This window comes from Canis lupus, chromosome 16 (genome assembly GCF_011100685.1).
Source record: "Canis lupus familiaris isolate Mischka breed German Shepherd chromosome 16, alternate assembly UU_Cfam_GSD_1.0, whole genome shotgun sequence".
Lineage (NCBI taxonomy): Eukaryota > Metazoa > Chordata > Mammalia > Carnivora > Canidae > Canis > Canis lupus.
In genome coordinates this window covers 25272814-25291235 of record NC_049237.1, presented here as the reverse complement: position 1 = coordinate 25291235, position 18422 = coordinate 25272814, and the positions used below count along the sequence as shown (strand labels likewise).

The following is an 18422-nucleotide window of genomic DNA, read 5'->3' as shown; positions in this document are numbered from 1 at the left end:
CCACTTGCTCCCTCTGCTCCCTCCCCCCACCCTGCCTTTTTCCTCTCCCGGCATGAGTCACCATTCAGGAGCTGGTTTAAAAGCCTTACTTTGAATGTCCTCTATCATGATAGAAATCTAGCAGATCAGCATCAATTGAAAGGACCCTCAATTTTCACTACCGGTTTTTGGTTCAAGGCACCCCAGAAACTCAAAAGCATTTTCTGGTTTCATTACTACCTTCTGGAAAACCAAAGAGGGCCCCCTCTCCAACTCCCTCCACTCACTGGGGGCCTCCTCTCCTGGGCTCTCTGGGGTCACCTGCCCTAGAAAGACCACAGGAGAGAAGGTGTGTGGCCAAATATGCCCCAGTGGCAGACAAAAAGCTCAGTGTCCACTCCAGGCTCCCAAACACAAAGGCATAATTTGCAGGGCTGCAAGTTTGTTTTGTTTACTGTCAGACATGTGCAGAAGAGAAAGCTGACTGTATCCTGACCAAAGGAAAAAAAAAAAAAAAAAGTCAGGCAGCTGTTTTTTAACCATTGTGAGTAGAGCTCCGACAATAAGGACTCCCACCCAAAATAGCTGCATAAAGGAGCTGGAGGACCTGTTGTGGCAGTTAAAGAAGAATTAAAAGCTGAAAGTGATGTGTGAAGCCAGAGAAGGGTGAATGTCACGGGCACCTCAGCAGGAAGGATGTCATAGGGACAAGGGGTCGCTAGAGGTTCCCTCCCAGGTTGTTCACTTCTCGCCAAGACTGGGAATCAAACTCCCCAGCTTCAGGTCTAGGAGAGAGATTGGGGTGAGGCAATTCACCTGAGCTGCCCAAAGCCCCTGAGACTTGTAAGATCAGACCCGGACTGGCAGCTTCAGAGCATCCCGCAGGTCAGAGGACACACCTGGCGAAGTGCTGTAGGGCATTCGAATAGGAGCTGCCTGCGCCAAAGCAGGAAGTTCAAGACCAAGCACATCACCTTTCTCTCCATGGGGACCTCGCTTCCTAGGAGGCCTATCTAACACCTCTCACTTGCAGAAGCCCGGGGAAAGGAGTTTGCCCCGGACCCAAAAGCGGGTCTCAGAGCAAGGGAGGCCCTTGCGGTCTCACAATTTAGAATGCACGAGGGTGTTTTGAGGCCGAACCAGCTGCTGACCGTGGCGAGCTTTTTTGCTTGAAGAGCGATGATCAGAAACAGGGTAGACGGTGGCTCCAGCACCCTCTGGGGCGGGGACCTACCTGCGCACCTGCGGAGGCGGCTCCTAGGAGTCTGCCCCTGCCACCAGCCTCCACCCTTTAGAGCCACTGGCCTGTCTGCCCTGGACAGCCCTTCTCTGATAAGGGTGTAACCTTCACAGGGGATCCGTTGAGCTTCACCCCCTTTACTTCAGGACACACCAAGCCTGGAAAGCCTTCCGGTTTTCGGGAGCTATAATCAATTAAGTAATTTCTCTTCAAGCTCTGAGAACTGTGTCTCGTTGGTTTCTCACCAAGTTGTGTGTCACACGGATGCCCATCAGGTCAAACAGGACAGCCACCCACACCCCCGGGAGATTTCTTTTTCCACCAATATAAGGAACAGAGACAGAGCAAGCAAAGGGTGGGAGGGCGGGAGGAGACAGAAGTTTGAGGAAGGCCTCAAGTTGAAGGTCACGGAGTTAGGGGGAGGCAGGTCAAGGTAAGGAAAGGGGCAGACCCTCCGGCACAAAACCCACCCCACCAATCCTGTTTCTGGGCACCGGCCTCGCAACGATGGGTCGGCCAGGAAGCCGCGCATCCAGGGGTCCCACTCCCTTCACCCCACGAACCTGGATGCGCCCCCCGGCCGTGCAGTCAGTCACCTGGCCCCTGACCAGTCCTATTTCCACAGACCTGAGTGCAGCTAATTGAGAGAGTAGTAAACAAAGCCAGTTCCCGGCAGCGCAGAAGTTTTCCAGATCGTCAGCTGGTTCTCATCCCGACAAAAGACGGCGATCTCCCACCTCTGCCGCGTCTCCCGCCCTAAACTTTTCTCTTCTTCCCGCAATTCCTCTGCCTCTGCCCCCCGCCAGCCGCGGAGCACGGCCGCAGGAGCAGCCCCCCCGGGGCGCGGGCGGGAGTACCTTCTCGGCGGGGCGGACGGGCCGGCGGCGGCTGGAGCCCGCGAGCGGCGCAGGACGCGGTCGGGGGAGCCCCTGAGGACGACGCCTTCCCGGCTCGGCGACCAGACCTTTCGGCGGCGCGGCCCGACTGTGCGAGCGAGGCACTTGGCAATTATCTGCGGGCGCCGACGCCCCGCCCCCTGCTCCCGCGATTGGCTCTCCGCGCCCGGGCAGGACCGCATTGGCTTCAGCCGACCTCACTCATTGCTTCGGCTCCTACTATTATCTAAGCCATCAAAGGAAATAATTCCGTGTTTCATTGACAACCTGTAAGGCTCTCCTCGGGCCCCGGGGTGGGGGCAGGACTGGGAGTCCAGGGGAGGGAGGAGGGGAGAGTAGAAAAAGTGGGGGGGGGGGAGGGAGGAGAGCTCGAGAAGGGGTGGGGGGGGGAGAGAGGGAGAGAGAGGGAGAGAGATGGAGCTATCAAGCAATCAGATTCTTGCTCCAGCATTTTAACTTCCACAAAACAGAGCCCATAGCAACAATTTTCTGGCCTTATTCCCCACCCCCCCCCCGCCCCCAAACTGGTGCCTGTTCCTGAGGGCAGAGAGAAATGTAACAGCGGGGTTTCTGCCGTTGTCAGGCTCTGGAAAGCAGAGCTAGGGAAGGGCTGAAGAAATATAGTGATGTTTAGCCCGGGGCCACCTTGGAGGGCATGTGAAGGTCATTTTAGATTATTTGGGGGAACAAATGAGGCGCCTTCACTGGAGTTGGTCCATCAGTTCTTGGACTCACGCTCCACGGAAGCCCCCAACCTGGGAGCCGATTTCCCTTTGCAGGCTATGCAGAGTCTGGGAAGAGCAGCACTTAAAGTCAGTGAAAGTCTGGAATTCCTCACTGTTCTCGCTGGGAGGTCCAGAGAGACAGGCACGCCGGAGCTCACCATTCTGTTGAACCCTCACTTTGGCTTATTCTGACCTGGCTTCAATTCGTGGTTTAGACCTGTGTCATCCGCCAAGGTGGGGACGGCTTACGCATTTCCTCTTGTTCAACCAAAAATCATAAAGCACAAAGTCTGGCCTTTATTTCCCTAAATGTATTTTTTCACCATATGCAAAGATGCTAATTGGTAGGTGAATCTTTTTTAAGAAGAAAAAAAGGGGGTCTTTTAAAGAAAGCCCTTAGAACGTCAAGTTTCAGATTCATTAGAAAACAAGCCTTCACCTTCTGGGATCAACACATCTTTGAGCTTAAGCTGTACTTCCAGTTCCTCTCCGTGGCCTTGTAGGTCAGCAACCCTTATCACCATCTGCATCCTTGGAGGCCGATGGCATTACCCTCCTGCCTTGTAGGGTGAGCTTCTGCATTGTGGGTACATGTCTGGCTTTCCTAAATATATTGCAAGCTCTGTAAGGACAGAGACAGCCTCCTTTATATCTTTATAACCCCACAGACAGCACCCAGCACCCAGGGGTGGGATGACTAATAAAAGCCAATCAAAACAAAAAGTGTGAAGGGCACTATGCCCCGTGGAATCATCATTGCAGTGAGCTCTCATCCAGCCGGGGCAGGGTGGGGAGAGGGCCCAGCCTGGAGTCCAGGAGGCGAAAATTTAAGACTGACACTGTCACTCCAGCAGCTCAGAAGTCCCTCCCACCTCTCAGAGCCTTGGTTCTCTCTAGAAAATGAGGCAGCTCTTCATCAATGCCTTCCTTCTCCCTCAAGCATTAGAAGGAAATGAGATGTGGGATGCACATTTTATTTGTGAGACATATACCTCCAAATTAAGTCATTTCCATAATGGCTTTGCAAATCTCAGTATAGCTAAAAGGAGAGTGACCATATATTAAGAATGAAAAACTAGGACAGGGGATGTAGCAAAATATTTGTTTTATATTTTATTCATTTGTCTAGGTGAAATTCTTACAAGGATGCAGTGATGAAATTAAACTTAGCTATTCATTTAAAATTGACACTGCCCCAGAAAATCTGGCATGTTCGGTCATGGTGTAAAAACCATAAATAACACCTTTATGATTTAAGCAGTAAGATTTCCACATCCAAGAGAAAGCAGGCTTCAGCTTTGTTCCCTCAAACTATCCTTCCGTCCCCTGTAAAAAAAAAAAAAAAAAATATGAGAAATAAACTAAATTATTAGAACTCTCCTGAGCATCTATCAAAAGTTCAGTTGTCCTTAAAGGAAAAGGAAAACATTTCAAGTGATTTTCTAAAATGCTTTGTCTAAAACAGCTTGTCCTTACATGTACTATTTGCCTTTTGAAGATGAGTGAGAGAGAGCTGCAAACAGTTGTTTATGTCAGTGCCTTTTAAACTGCCTGGTCATAAAATATTCTCTTTGAGAGAAGGATGATCCCTTTGTGTCCCATAGATCAACTGCTTATTTCTGAGAGTTAGAGAATGCATATTAAATATGCAGATTCCACTGGCACTTACATTTGTATTAAATATCAGCTTCATACAATTTAAATGCACTGGGGTATGAAATGTACGGAATTCAATTCTGTGGCCAGTACCCTGGTAAAGTAGTCCATTTTGACTTAACAGTTTCGGTGCATTAGTGGTCTGCGGGGCTTTGGGGGCTTCATGTTCCACTTTGAGTAATTAAGGAAAGTGGGTTTCTTTATTAAAACACAAATGAAATAGCAACCGCTGGAACTACCACCTTCTTGTGGGTAACCACTTGCTACAGCAAATCACCCTGACCTTCCGTGTGAGGCTGGAGACACCCTGCGTTTACGCTTCTGTTTATACCATTTTCTCAGTTATCATTTATTTATGCCAAATTCCGTTCCTAAAAGGGAGAAGAGGAGAATAAATCTAGGCAATGCCAAGAAAGAAGGAAATGTGTGAAAACAGGAGGGGGAAAAAAAGAGGGTGACTTTCAACACTGCATCTTTGCTAATTGAGTTGAGCCACACAATGCCATTTCAGTGAAAACATGATATTAGCAGGATTTCTTACAACCAGCATTGGATGAAGGAAAGGTTTTTCAGAAAACTTCTCCCAGCACAGCTCCCTAAGTAGAGAAACTTGGAGGAACATACTCACAGCTTTCCCTTCCTGCTGATGGCTGTTGTGAAACTTGATGTAATCTAATTCCCTCTCCCTCCACCTGCCCACTCCACCCCCCCCAAATCAAACCTGTGGAGCCAGTGACATTTCCACTAAGTACGAGAGGGGATTGTGGTTGCCAGGAAGGTGTCAGTCACCATGAACCATTCTTAATGATTTCATTAATTACTAATGAGTCTTCAGAAAGTTGGTATTAAAATAGACAGGGCTTCATGAGGTTTGAAGACAGTAAGGAACATTTTATTATTTAAAATACCCTGCTAAATAAAAACAGGTGATTCTGGTGGTTCAAGTTGTGGTTATACTTACTTATACTTAGTGAGCCAGAGTTGTAAATAACCTAAAGCAGAGAGAGAGAAAGACAGAGACAGAGATTTGCAAGATTAAATTGCCTACCTAAGTTCTGTTTTGCTTCAGTTAAATTCTTCCTAAGAAATATGGAGCTAAAAGCTGTCATTAAATATTGTCCAGCAGTGCACCAACTGACACAAGTTGGAGCACTGAATTAAGAAGGTCAGCATGCCTTCCTTGAGGCTGGCTGATCCATGTGGCACCCAGCCCTCTTCCAGAATACAGGTCCGCACACGTGGACGCAGCTCTTGGACCACCTGCCTACGAGAACCCATGTCCTAACATAGACGTTTTCTTGAAAGGACCCCTTGAACATGTTGACAATACCTGCCACAGATTTTCTCTCTTGTAAATCAGAGTAAGAATAATTATTTCTATGGCTGTTGAGAGAATGGTGGCAAACCATGTACAAAGGATCACAGAAATGTCCTGCCACTTGATATTAAGCAGTGACGTCCTGGCATGGGCCACTATGAATGTGATGCATAACCATTTCGCTCCACGAGTCCAGGATGTCAGATCAGCTCTTGGATTGGGACCAGAAGATGCTTAGGGGGGCAGAAAATACACTCCAGGCACAGGGCACAGCTTTAGGCAATGACACTTCACTTCCTCCTGCCTGAGGATATTCTCAAACTGCCCCATCGACATATACCATGTGGAATGGAGTACCTGGGGTATGAAAGTGTCATCCAAGTGATCTGCTGCAACCCCACATTTTTTTATGTATGCATATTTTATTATGAAAGTCATGCTGATTTTGTGTTCTACTCCAAAATACATCCGTTTGTTTTAGTATGGGAGTTAAAGAACGATTTGCCCCCAATAGTTGGGTAATTCTGAATTTCTAGGAAGATGCTTCACACATATGAGTAGCCTGGGGTTTGAGAAACATAGGCCTAAGTAAGATTCCTGGCCTCCCCTCTGTCTGACTTCTGCAGTTAAGTGACACCTGGTTCCATCTCACCTGTCTAACATCTTCCACCCCCATCCTCACACACCCCAGCCCTTCACAGCCACCTCCCATTCAAGCTCATTCTGGCCTCCTGATTTTCCCCTGGCTGCTCCTCACATACCACCATCTCCTAATGAGACCATAGCCAGACTTCAAGAGCCAGGCACCTCTCTCCTTCCCTCAGACTCCCATCTGCTTGGCTGTTTCAATTTCCCCTTCTGGGCTACTCTCCAGAAGACAGGTGCTGGTTTCCTCTGAAACAACTTCCAGAACACTAGCTTCCCTTAATTTCTCCCCACTAAGACCCTCATCAGTTTGCTGCTAGAGTTATTAGCCTTTCAGCCTATGTCCTTAAAGGCTCTGACTCATCTTAAAAGGAAGTTGACAAGATTCTATCAGGTTCTCTTTAGCCACCACCCCCTATCAAAGAAAAAAAAAATCTCCTTTCTCCTCAATGAGGAATGCTTCTGTTTTACCACCTAGTTTATTAAGGGAACCAGACACTTTTTCTTTTGACTTTATTTCAGGATTATAAGACAAACAAGGCCTATTTTAAACAAGGTCTCTTTGCTTGTGTGAAGAGTAGGGAATGACCAATTATTGCTGATTGCCACAGAGACCAGGGCAGAGGGCCTAGCTTTTGTCCCATGGAGCAAGACAGATGGGCTAACTGTAAAGAGGCAGTCTTGGGATCCAGACTGGAGAGCAATGCTAGCTCTTCCCAGATCTTAGGAAACAAGAAAATCCTCTCCTGTTGGAACAGTCCTCCCAAAGTAAGGTTCCCACATTCCCTGCTGTTTCCTTCTTATCTCTAAACTCCAATGGTGTATTTCTTTTTCATCCCCTCCTTCCTCTCCCTTGTGCCTCTTTCTCTCCTCTCTTCTCTTACAATTCCTGCTTTCCTTTTTAATTTTCAATCTTAGACCTCATGATAAATATTCCTAAAATTGTCTTATAGTCAACCTAAACTGATCGTTGAGCCATTTACAGAAAAGAAGGCATGAAATTGTAACTAAATGGAATAAATAAAATGCGCCCTCTTTTCCTAGATTGTCTGGAGGGGAAAGAACAAGAAAAACAGATATTTGGTGTTTAAAAGATTTTAGGCTACGTGGTGTCTGTGAGGGCAGGCTGACATAAAGCCATATTGTGCATGTTCCTGATTTTTCTCAGGAGTTGGGTTTGGGGGGTTATTCTCAGGTAACTTCAGCAACTAACTACAAAATCAGCAAATTCACCACAACCAGCCCCATTTCCAAGCATGCAGCATGGGTGTCTGAGGGGGCTGGAGGATCCAGCAGGTTGGCAGATGAGGAAGGAAAGAATGATGGCGCCAACTTTTCAGCTTAAATCTTCTTTGCACTGGTTTTACAAAACGTCTGAGCTATGAGGTTCAGAATCCAACTCTGCTTTTTAGCTATTAAAGAGCTGTTAAGAAGGTCTTAAGCTTCCAGAGGAAAGCTTTGAAATCGACACAAGCTCCTTAAAACAGTCCCCATAGCTCAAGACATTGAAGGGCTAGGAAAGAACAGATATGCCAATATATTTATAGCAATGTCACTGCCATGATTAGGAGTAACCTTCAATTTTTTTCCCCAACTTTCAAGGCACTGCTGGGCTTCTGTGATCTACAGCTTCTATGAACTGGTGTTCCTTTCATAGTTCTCCCCTCCTAGCTCCATTGAGGGCAGCATTTCTGTAAAGAAATATGTTCCTTCTGCCCTTAAAATAGGCACAGTGCAATGCCCCAGTCTATGGGAATAAGGGCACAAATGTTGCAGATTCGTAAGTGTAAGTTTTAATGAAGCTAATCATCAGCTGCACAGAAAGACCCAGATGGGATTCTCCATCTTGGCAGGTTAGAAACATATTTCTTGAGGTTATGAAGTAAATGTAAAGCTTCTCCAAAACTAAGCTGGGAAAATTCTACTGGACTCCTCACTCTGATAGTGAAGATCTTAAGATGGTGGGGAAGAGGGGGCGTCATAAACAAAGGTTTATCAAAGAGACCTGACCAATAGAACATTTTAAAAACCAAGATCAATAAAAAGAATATTTGCTGTTCAATATGTAATGATAATGGAAGTTGGAGAATCCAAGAAAAGCTTCCTGACCTGATGAGAGCACAGGGCCTGATACACATTAGAGCACCGTTAAGTATTTGTTGAAGAATGGATGAGTGGATGAATGAATTATATCACTGGCTTAAATCTTTGGCCCATTTACTGTGACTTTTCATCTTCTGGAATAACAAATCATATGTCTTTATGAGGGAATGATTTCCTTTCTTGACTTCATATTTAAAGATTAGGAATGCCCCCTAAATATCACATCTTTGTGAGTTCCTGTACACACAAGCAACTCTACACAAAACTACCCTCACTTTTTCCAATCTATTTCGTCAGACATCTTCACCAAGTTTCAAGGGCTCCCTAGCACTCCCTAAAATTGCCCCCAGATGCAGGGTATATGTGATTAACAAAACTTCCTTCAGTTGCTCGGGAGGCTTCTCACCTCATTGCCAATCCTTTATCTATATCCGATCGCTGTCAAGGTCACTGATGCTAATGAAGAGTTAGTAAAGAGTTCAAGTTATAGGGAACTATTCTAAAATATAATATGTTCATATCAGTCAGCTCGAGCTGCCATAAAATATGCCATAAACTAAGTGGCTTAAAAATCAGAAATCTATTTTCTCACAGTTCTGGAGGCTAGAATTCCCCGGTCAACCCCTGGCAGGGTTGAGTTATGGTGAGGGCTCTCTTCCTGACTTACAGATGGCCATCTTCTTGCTGTGTCCTCACAGGGTGAAGAGAGAGAGGTTCCTGGGGTCTCTTCTTATAAGAACACTAATCCTATTAGATCAAAGCCATGCCTTACAACCTCATTTAACTTTAATTACTTCCCCCAAAGCCCTATCTCCACAATCACATTGGGCATTAGGGATTCAAAAAAGGAATTTTTGGGAAGACACAATTTAGTCCAGAACTATGTTCTTTCATCTTATCAGAACATTTTCATTCTGCCTGAAGATGAAGGAATGGAATGGATGATATCCTAATATCTTATACTTCCCAAATTGTAATTTTCAGTGGCTTCTGGAGACTGTTTTTTTCCTTTCCTTTTCTTTAGCTTCTTCTTTTTCTTCTTGCTCTTGTCATTATGAATTAGCTAACTTTCAGTATTAGAACCTTTAAAAAACATAAAATAAAGAGCCACTATTTGTATATTACAATAAATGACACACTATTTGCAACTTTTCTTCCTGCCTGCTTTATTTCTCCCTTCCATGGCCTCTGACCTTCTTCAGCCTTTGGAATATCCTCAGAATCCCGGGTCTGCATTTTTCTTGAGTGATTGCCTCCTCTGATTCCTGGCTCCCAAGCCCTACAACCGTCCCTTTGCATAAGCAAACATTCTGGGTAGCAAAGCAGCTCGCCCACTAAGAGATCTCTGTGCAAGGAGGGTCTTGTAGAAAGTAGGTGCTCTGGGCACTGGGTGGCTCAGTGGTTGAGCGTCTGCCTTCAGCTTGGGTCAGGATCTCAGAGTCCTGCCATCCAGTCTTGCATCCGGCTCCCCATGGGGAGCCTGCTTCTCCCTCTCCCTCTGTCTTTACCTTTCTCTGTGTCTCTCATGAATAAATAAATAAAATCTTGAAAAAAAAGAGAAAGTAGGTGCTCAATAAATGCTTATAGAAAGAATGAAACATCTGTCAGTCTGACAGAATTGCCATTATCAGAGAAGACTAGAAAAAAGATATGCTAGTTGACTGATATTTGACAAAAGCTAGATGAGGAATCAGAAGATCTGGTGTTAATTCCCAGCTATGTCCTGTCCTGTCCACAGCAAGCAACCTTCTCTGAGGTTTAGTTTCCAAAATATTAAAAGGTATATTGATGCCTACCTTAAAATAAAGTTAGGAGGATTATTACATGAGCTAACGTATCTGATTCATCAGCATAGTGCTGAATATGAAATCCTTCTCAATAAATGTATTTCGAGTCTGAATAATGTTATATGAAAACAATACATTACTTCTCATTACTGTACACATAGAAGTTTGCTGGACTATTTACTACCTCTTAGGTAAATTCTCCTTGACTGAAGTACACTGCTACAAAGTAAATTATGGTTTCTTCCCTATGAATATGACTATTATAAAATACTCAGCTCCTTTGAAAATGGTTATTTAAAAGGATTTTGAGAGACCAAAGATAATAGTAACTTCCTTTTTTTTCTAGTAGTTTAGTAAAGAAAAAATGTTAATCCATTTAGATATGAACATTAATTCAAAATACAGTATTTGGGAGCAATGTATTAAGAAAATCAAATCATAAATATGGTTTGGCACTTTTAACAATTATCACACTTATTTTAATGTGACCTGATTTTATTATCCCAAATATTTGAGTGGAAAACTATTTCAAATAAGCTTATAAGTCTTAATATTTATTCCTCTAATCAAAAGTCTTTAAGGTGATGACACTGCCTGGCATTATGGGGACATATGTCAGTTTGGCATCAATTGTCCTTAGCTATGAAAACACTATGTAATAGAATCTATGGAAAACATCTAAAATAGTGTTTTGAAGAAAATTCCTTAAGAATGTATTAATAAATAAAATGTCTTGGGGCACCTGGGTGGCTCAGTGGTTAAGTATCTGCCTTTAGCTCAGGTCAAGATCCCGGGGTCCTGGGATCGAGTTCCACATCAGGATCCCTGCTCAGTGGGGAGCCTGCTTCTCCCTCTGCCTATGTCTCTCTCTCTCTCTCTCCCTCTGTGTCTCCCATGAATAAATAAATAAAATATTTTTTAAAAAAATAAAATGTCTTACATACATTAATAATCAAAAGAGACTGAAAAATTAAACATACTATAAGCAAGCTAGAAATAAAAAACAAGATATGCCTAAAATAAACAGGAACAATGATTAATTAAAATAAAACTAGAAATTAATAAGTCAGGAAACTCAAAATGGTAGGATAAATACATAGTTAAATGGTTCCTTGACAAAAGCAAACAATAAAATTAATAAGCTTCTAACTCAGCCAATCAAGCAAAAGAGGGAAGTAGAATGACCAAAATAAGAAATGATAAGGAGAAAACAATCTCAAATACAGGAGAAGTTATCTAAAGAGAATATTTTGCATACCTTTATGCAAACAAATTTGAAAACGCAGACACAACAGAAAATATGAGACTAAAATGTTACATAAATGAGACAGTAAATCCAAAGAGACCAGTTACCATAAAAAGAAATAGAGAAAATTGTCAAGGAACTACACCCTCAAGAGACAACAAGCCCAGCTGGTTTTACAGACGAATACTACCACAAACTTAAGAAAAAGATAAATCTGACATTATTAAAACTGACTCAAAGCATATTAAAAGGAAGGAAATCACCCAAATATTTCTATTAAAAAAAAAGTAATACTGATACCAAAATCTGGAAAAAAAGAGCACATACAGAAAATAATAGCTAATTTTACTTCTGAGTTAAAGCATAAATCTTAAATAGAATAAAGACAAACAGTATCAAACAGTATATTAAAAGAATAATGCACCAGGACTACATGAGGCTTACCATAGAAATCAAAGAATGATTGAACATTAGAAAGTTGATTAACATAATCTACCATATTATCATATCAAAATAGATTTGATTACTACTGGACTACAAGTAAGTGGAGAACTATCTCTTCAGTTTGTTACTATATTCCCTGTGATTGCAATAATTCCTGGGACAGAGTAGGCTCATATGTTGAATGAATCCAACCCTTAAGAAAGGATCACATAATAATTGCCATAGATTTCAAAAAAGTACTTGATGAAATTGGAATCAATTATTGATAATTTTTTATGAAATAGAAATACACATGTACTTCATTAGAAAGTATAAACACTTATGCATGTATTTGCATGTATCTGTATATAGATATCATCACAAAGGCTAGTGTGAGGGGCTTACTGTAGAAATAGAACAAGCATTCCCAATAAAATCAAGAATGAAATAATGATACCTATTATCACATTTTTATTTAACCTAGATCTGGAGGCACTAGTCTATACAATTATATAATGAAAGAAGAGATACAAGTTCTGAAGGAAACAAAATACAACTAGTATTAATTATGTGTGTATGATATATGGGTATACTTAGAAAACATAAGAGAATAAACTTAAAAATAATGCCAATAAAAATATTGATAAATATATCTGAGTATATAATTAATATATCAAACTAAATAATTTTTGTATAAATAAAAATAAAAATTAGTTGGAAGATATAATTAAAAAATAGTAGGGATAAAGTTAAAATAGTTGGGAAGATACATAAAAAAATATGTAACATCTATGTGATTAAAACTTTAAAGTACAGTGAGGGACACAAATAAAAATATTTAATGAATAAAAGGCATGCCATGTTCTTGAGCAGAAATATTCAGCATCATTAAGATGTCAATTCCCCCTAAATTAATCATAAAATAATGCAACCCATAGTATTTCTGGAAGGAGAGGGGCAAACAGGCAAATGGGTTTTATTCTCCATAATAAAAAATAAATAAGCAAAAAGAATGAGCAATGTTTTTAAAAAGTAGAACCTCACCAACTATTAAAATATATTGTAAGCTATAAAAATTAGAATGTTGTACTGTTTCTTGACTAGACAGACCAACTAATGGCTCCAAACAGAAAGGCCAGAAGTAGATTTGAGTTCATGAAATAAAGTAGCATTTTAAATCAGTGCACTAGACGTGGATTACTTTATGGAAATGGTATCGGGATAACTGTGTTACCATCTGAAAAACACAGATATATTCTTTAATGTATGTTTCCCATAAAATAAAGTTTAGATGGATCAAAACTTTAAATATAATAATAGAAATACTAAAAAGTATTAGAAGTATACTATGAGGAGATTTTGTACTATAGCTTTTTGTGGAAAGGTCTTAGTAAACATGACATGGAATCCAACACAAAGAGAAAGATCCACAATAAAGAGAGCTTCCGCATGGCCATTTGGGGGGGAGGGGGGAGATATGCAATAAACAAGATCAGAGGCAAGTAACAAAATGGAGATGATGCTCATAAATAATAATACAGATAAGCAACTCATTTTTTTCATATAGGGAAATGTTTTATGAATTAGTAAAAGGCCAGTAACCAGTAGGAAAATGAACAAAAGAAACAGAATATTTATTTCTGCAAAGACTTAAAACATAAAGATGTTCAACCTGATTTGGAATGCAAATGAGAAATACAATCAGATATTTTGCACCTACTATAATTTCACATACCTAAAAGTAAGAACAAAAAATTATTTTAATTAAAAAAAAATCTTGATAAGTCTATGTGTTGGAGGTGGGGTGGGGAAATAGGTAACCCATTCTTTTCTAGTGGTATAGAAAGCTGGGAAAATCACCAAAATGTAAAACACATCCCATTTGTCCCCATAATTTCACTTCTAGGAATTCATACTACAGATTTATTCCTACATGTAAAATGATGTGTGTATAAAGATATTAATCACAGCATTGTTTGAAAGAGCCAAGAGAGGACGCAACCTTCAAATGTGTTAAAAAAATAATAAATCAAAAAAAAAAAAATCCCAGTACTTCCAGACAAAAAAGACGGTAGCCATTTCAAAGGAAAGAAGCACTGGATGGAATCTGACATGTTAGCACTCCCCAAGGTCTGTTGCTATTGAGGAGAGGAATATTTTCCCTGAAACATCTAGATACTTTTGGCTGGTCTAATTAAACTGACACGAGACACATTAATAGAAGGGGGGGGTAAATTAATTCCATATGTATAGGGGTCTCATTCCATAGCACCTAAAAATGACTATAGCACGCTGTTTATATACCTTTTATGCAAAGAAGCAATACATATGTGAGGCACCTGGTTAAGCATTGGCCTCTTGATTTCAGCTCAGGTCATGATCTCTGGGTCTGGGATCAAGCCCCACATTGGGGATCCCGGATCAGTGGGGAGTCTGCTTCTCCCTCTGCCATCCTCCTGATTGTTCTCTCGTGCGCAGAATAAATAAATAGAATCTTTTTTAAAAATTTAAAAAAGAAAAGAGAAACAATACATTTGTAAAGAACTGACAAGAAAAAGTGATTTAGGCTTGGGTACTCACTAGTGAAAAAACCAAGCACAATTTGTTTACATAGCCTTCCTTCTCAGGCCTGAATTCTCAGATCTCTGGTGATAAGAATTCCTTGCTATCTTTGGCTCAGGGAGAGTACCTTTCACCTGGGGAGATTTGTTTCCTGCTTTTAGGGGACAGACAGGAGGGTCAGAATGCCCTCTTGCACTACCTGTTTCTCAAGCAACTTTCATTCAAAATAATCAATATGCGACATTGGCATACTTAGGGGCAGCCTGCCCTAAGCACCATCATTGCTAAATGATAAAAGCAAAATGAAGGACACCATGAAGAGTGTGCTGTCCCTTGTGTAAACCAGAAAGAAAAGGAGAAATGCATATTTACACATGTGCTTGTCCATGGGTAGGATACTGTGAAAGCCACAGAGCGACCTGTTGGCAGGGAGCCCCTCAAGGATGGAGAGCTGCATTGCTAGAGTCAGGAATAACAGGGAGACCATTTTGTAAATCCTTACCTTTGATAACTTTTTGATCTTGTACCCTATGCATATAGTGTTTCAAAAAATAAATAACATTTGAAGTCCTTGACTTTGGTCTTTTCTTTAAGGAGACCTTACTGATTACAGCTAATTCAAAAAAAGAGAAAAAAGCCTCATATAGGGACAAAATGGGTTGTTGGTTGTTTTTTTTTTAAGATTTTATTTATTCATGAGAGACACACAGAGAGGCAGAGACATAGGCAGAGGGAGAAGCAGGCTTCCTGTAGGGAGCCCGACGTGGGACTCGATCCCAGGACCCCAGGATCACACTCTGAGCTGAAGGCAGATACTCAATTGCTGAGCCATCCAGACGTCCCCAAAATGGGGTTTAAAGGCAAATGGTACCAGAGATATGGTCTAAGCCTAGAAACACAAATGTTCACCACCTTTTCTGCTTCTGATGCACACAGCTATTCAAAATATAATATTTAAGAGAGTTTGTGCATCACAACTGTATCTCTATGACTGTAAGGAGGTTTTGCCTTGCTCCACTTCCATTCCTGCATTTTTATAATGAGATCATTGGACTAGATACTTCCCAAGGTCCCTCTAGCCCCAGATTTCTATAAAACATCACTCTGATCTTTCCCGGAGGTCATTTTATTTACTTGCTTCAACATCAGCTCCAAAATTAGGGATTACCAGATGCTAACTATTGCTTGAAACTTCTTCTTCATTTATATAAAATGGCTCCCTCATCAACCTTTCCTTTAAAGCCAAGTTTATATGAATAGACTCTATCTCTTTTTAATTAACAAAGCTTATATTTACATACTTTATACTATTGTCTTGTTTCCTAAAAGCTAGTATTCTTTTGGTCCAAACTATGTCTAACCAAAACTTAAAACATGGCCAAATTTAGGTCTAAACTGTAGGTATAAAGTAGTTTCCCCTTATAGATTCTTTTAAAAGATAAGACAATGTTCTGGAAAAAATTGTTCACCTCCTGTTAGCTTCTCTTTGAGAATGATTTGCTCTTTTTTCTTCAAGGCACCAGAGACTCTGTTTTCCAGGGGTTTATTTAGCCAGTGGGGGCATTACTCATTTCCTTGGGCCCTTTTTCATTATTTCTGCTTGATTCTGCCTTTTGGTAATTTCTGGTAAAGCACTAGTGTCCTATTTTCTGCTGTAGTGCTAAGCTTGAGGGAGAGTTACTTAAGCCACTTGACCAAAATATGTTTTGGAGCATAGCTTTTCTGAAAAAAAAAAAAAAAAAAAAAAAGGATTACTAGGATTCAAATCTCTGTTCAAGGACTTGTTAATAGTGATATAACAACACAACTTCCTAGGCTGTCAGAGCCTCTGCTTTCTTATTCATAAAATGAAAATAATAATATCCACCTTGCAAGGCTCTTGCAAAGATTGTAAAAAATACGTGGTACATAAAATAGATGATATATGTAACATGTGTGGTATATGTTGCAGAAATATTATATATATATATATATATATATATATATATATATATATATATATATATTCCACAATATATATTAGGGTAAGGGGTCAAAACATGGACTTCTGTTGCTTAATCACACTGAACTTTAGTTTCCATTTCAGTAAGATTGATATTTTAGTAGATGTTAACTCACAATATTGTCCAAAGGGTTGAATGATTGGACTCCAGCGGTTACCCACCAACAGGCCAACAATGGCTAATGCCACTTGCTGCCTCACGGCCTCAGCACTCAGGAAGTAGTGGGCATTGTGCTTGCTCCTTTCTGTCAGCCCCATGCAGAAGGTGGGGGGAGTTGGGGAAGGGTGCTGGGGAGTGGACCCCCTGCTGTACACAAAGGAGGTAACGGCACAGAGCCCGAAAGGCAGGAGTTTGGGGGTACCCCAGCAGCAGTCACTCTGCCTGCCCTATCAGCCAAGATGGTCCCTGGGGCTGGCTTTATATTTTCAAATGATGGCACAGGCCTTCCTCAGAGAAGAGGTGGGGCGAGCATGATGGCTGGTGAGGGTGGGGAGGCAGGGGGCCCACCTGCAATGTCAATACTCCACCAACACCTGGCTCTGATGCCTCACTTAATTAACGAGGATTTATCTAGTTGCAGGATAAGCATAAAATACAACGATTGTCCAGAAATCTTACGGTGGGATCCGGTTCCTAGATCTCCTGGGAATGGATGAGGGAGTGAGGTACCAAAGCAAGAGGGCAAGCATTCTCCCACGGAGAATGGTGGGAGGTACATCTGGAAGCGAGAGCTTGATAGAGGCTCTTTCTCCAGGGGCCCTAGGAAAAGGAGCTGCTTGGACGGAGGAGAATTGCATTGGTCCAGGATAAATCCCCTGAATTTCCCTCTAGGAACACTTCAAACCCCAAGGTTGCCAAATCTTCATATCCGAAAAAAACAGATCACGAAAAGCAGATGGATGTTAGGGCACACATTAGAGTCCTGTGAGCAGCAGCACTTTTGAGGGCAAACAGCTCTCTCCAGAGTATTGATTTAGCCACAGCAACGGGTATTCTGCTTAAAAAGAGAAAGTCTGCTTGTGCACAACAATCCCTCCCCCCCCGCCCCCCACCACCACACACACACAAATCAGCCAAGATAGACGTGAGCAGCAGCAGCTGACTGCACGGGCCCTGGGGCATTACTCCAGACACCACGGCCAGGAGGCCAGGAGCCCGTTATAGCCAGTGAGGTTTAGGGCAGGAAGGAGACGCTTTTGAACTCAATTAGCATTTAATAGTCTTGATGCTTAATCACAGGCGTTAGCTGCGAAGTTACTAAAGCCAGAAACCAGGGGCTGGAATAGCCAGTTGTGTTGGAAACGTTGGTGCGTTTCCCCTGCAACCACCTGCCCCCTTCTCACTGTCCCTCCCAGTCAGAGGTCCTGATATTTAATAGCGTTTCCCAAGGGCGTGGAGTGATCCCTCGGTCCTGGAATCAGAGACCTTGAAACACCCACAGAGTCAACTACAGTTTTGCTCTGTATCTGGGAAAATCAGCCCGCAAAGAGATCTGGAAGGAGTTAGGGATGTGGGATCTGCAGCAGGTATGATCTCCTTCCCCCAGATGGTGTCCTGTATCCTGCCAGAGCTTCTGGGGGGACAAGGAGGCCACAGAGTAGAGAAAAGAGACTGAGAAGAGCTTATAGGGAGATGTGGCAAGACCAAGCACAATGTCTCTATAAGCAAAACACAATTCTCTACCATTGGCAAGGGATCACAGGAATGTAACCCTTTATATTCTAAAGCTCTGAGAGTAAACCAGTATGGTTGGTTCTTAACCATGACCCATGTCCTTTCCCCTTTACCTGAAGCCAGAGTCCCTTTGCAGCCTCCTTGCATGTAGGTGGATGGCGTACC

The 18422-nt window shown here is 42.1% G+C and overlaps 1 protein-coding gene across 3 annotated transcripts in view; it reads right to left on the bottom strand.

Moving 5' to 3' along the window:
- The window catches only part of ZMAT4 (zinc finger matrin-type 4), a 337657-nt gene extending 335466 nt beyond the window's left edge, over window positions 1–2191 (bottom strand). The window contains exon 1 of one of the 3 annotated variants that reach the window (XM_038559976.1): window positions 2077–2191. The gene's annotated coding sequence lies outside the window, so the exon portion shown is untranslated. Of the gene's footprint in view, window positions 1–1782; window positions 1991–2076 lie in introns of those variants that run through there. The other 2 variants (XM_038559978.1, XM_038559979.1) reach the window with 2 other exon arrangements.
- Between the last annotated feature and the right edge of the window lie 16231 nt (window positions 2192–18422).